We start from the raw sequence: 5,227 nt of genomic DNA, 5'->3' as shown, positions 1-5,227 counted from the left end.
CAGTCTAATGGATCTGGTTAGTCTGCAAAGACCTGAGGAAGAGATTGTCTTAATAGCCTTTTTAAAGCTTCCAAGATGGTATATGGCGAATCTCATCCAGCAGGTCTTTCCAGAGCCTGGAGCGGCTGATGAGAAGATCTCTGGGTCACCACTGAAAGTCTGGTCTTTTAGGATGTAGCAGGTTCTTCCCAGAGGACGCTAAGTGTGCAGGGAGAATTATATGGAAGTAGGCACTCCGCCCAGTGTCAGGACCCAAGCCATGTAGGGGCTTTAAGGTTAAAAACCAACACCTAGTTCACCACTGTTGAACGACGATATGGGAGCAATTGCATCTCTGGAGAATGTTCATTTTCCAAACAATCCTTATTGTCATCATTTAGCACACTAAAACCTAAGAAATGGGGGAGAACTCATGTGGCCCTTCAAATGCCGAAATACTGCAATGCCCAGTACCCTTGCCAGCATTGGCAATGTGAATGATGCTGGGGCTGCAGTTCACATGACTTTTGGAGGATCACATGATTTCCATCCCTAGTTTGAGCATTCCCAGTAATGGCAAGTGCATAATTTGTATAAAGAGGCACGTCTGGCCTTTTTAGCTGCTTTGGCTATGTTTATTAGAGGAGTCTATCAAACGGGATGGGAGGCTCTCAATTTCAAATAGAAGATAGTGGGATCAATTCGAAAATTCAAGCAATCACACCTCAAATTCGCTGTAATGGCCTCCCGAACATGACCCAGATTCTGTGTAAGTAAGCCATCACATCGGTGGGTTCTTAATTGCGAATGGGCACCCTTGTGCATGCTCAGTGAGACTCCAGTGACGGAGTATCATATTTAGGCGAGTGAGAGAGAGGAACCAAGGACCCCACAATTTACAAAAGAGGGGGGGGGGAGAGGAAGAATGGTTGAAAGAACATGCGCTATTCACATTAAAATGAGCCATTTCACTCTTGTCATGTGAAAACGTGATATAATGGTTATCCAATAGCTCCTGGTCCATGCCTCTTAATTAGCAGCAGCAGCCCCCCCTCAGCAATGCTGAGGACAGTGGAAGCAAAATTAAAGCAGAATTGCAGTGTGGCTTCATTGGAGCCCCCCTTCGAGATTGGGGGGGCAGGACCCAAGGAGACATGTACATCACACCAAACAACAGGCACTGAGTGCAAGTTGCCTAGGAACAGGGTTTGTGACTTCCTAGTTCACCGAATTTACTGTGGATTGATTCGTGATTGCTTTTGGAGCACTTTCAGACTGCCAGCGATTGCGTGTGGTAACCTTTCACACATAACGTGAATACACATTATTGTGTTCAGGATGAACATGGATTATACTTCCAATTTCAGTCGTGTGATCTCTTCAATGAGGAGAAGAGACAAGCTAAAAAAGGTTCAGCTGTTTGTTTTTGGATGAGCGTACAGAGAAGGGTAAGATTTCACCTCTCCTCTCTTCTCCCCCCTGCGAGTTAACTGAGCACAAACTACTTTGGTTCTGAACTCCATTACAGCAAACTGATGTAAGGAGGACAAAGGGGAAAAGTAGGAAGAAAGTTTAACTACACATGCCAATGGACTGGTGGAGCCAAGTTCCCATCAAAGGGAAGAAATGCATTGACTTAATAGTAACTCTGTTAGTTGACTCTTTGGACTTTTTCACATAAGTCATAGAATCATAGGAGTTATCAGACGCGAGGTTTTGGACCCTCAATTCCGCTAAGGAAGTGAAACAAACGTTGCGCAATGACCTTATAACGCGATGTTCTCCACATTGCTTGCTTTTCCGTCATTTCCCCCATAACGTTATGTTAGCGCTACAATTGCGCAAAAGTTGCGATTTGCGTGAGTGAAACCATGCATAGCAGAACTCTTATACACACTAGCGCTCCTTTTGTCTGAACATTTCGCATCAACATATTTGCGCATGCTCCTTGGAGGTTTGGGTGGCATCTGACCTTTGTGCTTCCAGGGGAGAGAGTGGAGAGGAGGAGAAGCCCCTTCCAGTTTCTCAGCCTCCTAGTATTTCCTTCAGGACAGTAACGGCAGAGGGTGGAAGGCTCTCTTTGGGGCTCCTTCAATTTCTAGCCTGCTAGGGTTCATGCAGGGCAGAGAAATTGGGCTGGAATGATGATGACCCGGTGGTCCCTTTAATTTCTAGCTCCAACGTTTTCCCTCAGGACATAATAAGGGGCTGGAATGATGACCCTTTGGGGGTCCCTCAATTTCTAGCCTCCTAGGTGTTCTTAAAAGGCAGAGGAACAGGGCTGGAATGGATGACCTTTTAGGATCCCTTTATATTTCTAGCCTCCAACGTTTTCCCTCAGGACAATAATAGGGGCTGGAATGGATGACCCTTTGGGTCCCTTCAATTTCTAGCCTCCTAGGTGTTCTTAAAGGGCAGCAGAGGAAGGGCTGGAATGGATGACTTTAGGACCCTTTAATTTCTAGCCTCCAAGCGTTTTCCCTCAGGACATAATAAGGGGCTGGAATGGATTACCCTTTGGGATCCCTTCAATTTCTAGCCTCCTAGGTGTTCTTAAAAGGGCCAGAGGCAACGGGGCCTGGAATGGATGACCTTTTAGGATCCTATTTAATTTCTAGCCTCCAACGTTTTCCCTCAGGAATAATAAGGGCTGGAATGGAGGACCCTTTGGGGTCCCTTCAATTATACCTCCTAGGTGTTCTTGCAGGGGCGGGATGGGGCTGGAATGGATGACCCTTTGGGGAATCCCTGCATACTTTGTTGTACGTGCCCCCCACTCCCACTCCCCCTCCCCTGAGGTTGTCCTGAAAAAGGAAGGCCACCGGAAGGGAATGGGGTGAAAAAGCAGCTCAGCATCATGGGAACTTTGCAAGTCAGTAACATATGCGTCGCTTTGTTTGCTGCGCCACACCAAACCATTTCCGCACTCATTCGCAAGGGTAACGGGAGACAAAGGCCTGATTTCCCTTTTTCCCCTGTAGTGTACAAAAAGGGGAGGAATGACATTAAAACTATGGGAGCGTTGCGCAACGGGCTCCCATAGAAATGAATGGCGTCTGGAAGAACATCACGCTATCACGTTATTGTGCAGTTTTGGTTGCGCAAACATTGCACGATAGGCAGAAAAAATTGCCAAAAACTCACGTCTGATAAATTCCATAGAATCGTAGAGTTGGAAGAGACCACAAGGGCCATCCAGTCCAACCCAATTCTGCCATGCAGGAAATCTCAATCAAAGCATACCCAACAGATGGCCATCCAGCCTCTGCTTAAAGACCTCCAAAGAAGGAGACTCCACTACACTCTGAGGGAAGAGTGTGTTCCACTGTCAAACAGCCCTTACTGTCAGGAAGTTCCTCCTAATGTTGAGGTGGAATCTCTTTCCCTGCAGCTTGCATCCATTGTTCCAGGGGCACTGTTCTCTGGAGCAGGTTGCATTGACAAGGAGGGAGACCTTTGCCACAATGTTGCTGTTCTATTTTCCTCTTTATGTAATCCCAGCTGTTTTCCACCAAAAATAATCCAAGGAGATTCTTGGTGTCATTTAGTGACATCCTTCCCACTCCTGAAAACACAGCTTTCTGAAATCCAGACTAACACATGATATACAGTGGGCCCTTGTTATCTGCTGGCATTTGGTTTCAGGACCCCCTGTGGATAACAAAATCCGTGGATGCTCAAGTCCCATTAAATATAATGGGAAAGGAAAATGGTGTCTTTAATATAAAATGGAAAATCAAGGTTTGGTATTCGGAATTCATACTTTTTAAAAAATATCTTCAAGCCGTGGATGCCTGAATCCATGAATAAAAAAATCTGTGGATAAGGAGGGCCAACTGTACTAACAAGTTGCAATCTGAACGTTATCTAAAGGGCCATGTTCTCCCCATGAATTGCTGATGTCTTCTTGAAATCTTCCGGGAAGGCCCTTCTCTTTCTTCCAGCACCCCACAGCTGCATCTAGGGGGAATATGCGAAAGGGCTTTTTCTGTAGCTGCTCTCAGGCTCTGGAGTCCACTCTCTAGAAAGACTTGACTGGCACTTTCCATGGAGTCCTTCGAGCAGCTGGCAAAGCCCTGTTTTTCTCAATAGGTCTTTGGCTGAATCTGTAATGCAGAAATAATTCAGTTTGACACCACTTTAACTGCTATGGCTCAGTACTGTAGAATCAAGGGATTTTTAGTTTTGTGAGATATTTAGTCTCTTCCAGACTGCTCTGGTGCCACAAGAAACTACAAATCCCAAGATTCCATAGCATGGCACCATAACAGTTAAAGTGATGTCAAACTGTATTAATTCTACAGTTCAGATACAGCCCAAGGGGACTACCTGCTCAAGGGGAACTGTCTTTTAATAAAGCGTTTGATTGTCTGTGATTTTTGTTGTTGTTTAATGGGTATGCTTTTAAATCTCTTTTAATCCTTTTTACGGTTTTATTATATTTTAACTATTGTAAGCTTTAATGATTGAGCATTTATACGTGCCTGTAAATAAATATTTATTTCAGCCACTTGCTGGTCACCTCTTCAACCACCAGGGAACCCAAGGCATTATGAATAAAATAATAAGTGGTACAACAATCTTTTTTGATCAGTGAAATCCATGAGTTTTTTAATCCCCCAAAGTGCAAGGGGTTAAAAATTTAAGTTCTACGTTCAAAAGGCATATTATTTCCAAAAGGAAAATGAGAACATATGTAAAAGGAGAGGAGGGGAGAGAAGAAATGCAGCAACACCTTTAAGACTAACAGGTTTTTATTTTAGCATGAACTTCCATGGGTATAAATCCACTTCCTCAAAGGTAGTATAGAGGAAGTGGGTTTATCCATGAAAGCTCAAACTAAAATAAAAACCAGGTAGTCTTAAAGGTGCTGCTGTATATTTTTATTTTTTATTTTCCCATTCCCCTCCCTTCCTTCTTTTCATGCTGCAAGAGACTAACACAGCTACTGCTTGGAGAATATGTGTGTGGCTCTCCATCTGCAGACTGCATAAAGTCTGGGTAACAAACTGGAATCCCTCAATAGAATCATTATAAGAGCTGGGGTGAATTCACTGAATGCAGCTTTCCTTGTATGATGTTTGATGAGGAACCGAAGCCAAGAGCTAAGAGGAAAAGCTCATGGTGCTTCTGATACTTCCAAGATAACTCTCTTTGTGTATGACAGATTCAATATCTATCTATCTATCTATCTATCTATCTATCTATCTATCTATCTATCTATCTATCTATCTATCTATCTATCTAT

Source organism: Sceloporus undulatus, chromosome 2, assembly GCF_019175285.1.
Source record: "Sceloporus undulatus isolate JIND9_A2432 ecotype Alabama chromosome 2, SceUnd_v1.1, whole genome shotgun sequence".
In the NCBI taxonomy this organism is placed as follows: domain Eukaryota; kingdom Metazoa; phylum Chordata; class Lepidosauria; order Squamata; family Phrynosomatidae; genus Sceloporus; species Sceloporus undulatus.
The sequence above is the reverse complement of the archived record's forward strand: the minus strand, read 5'-3'. Positions refer to the sequence as shown.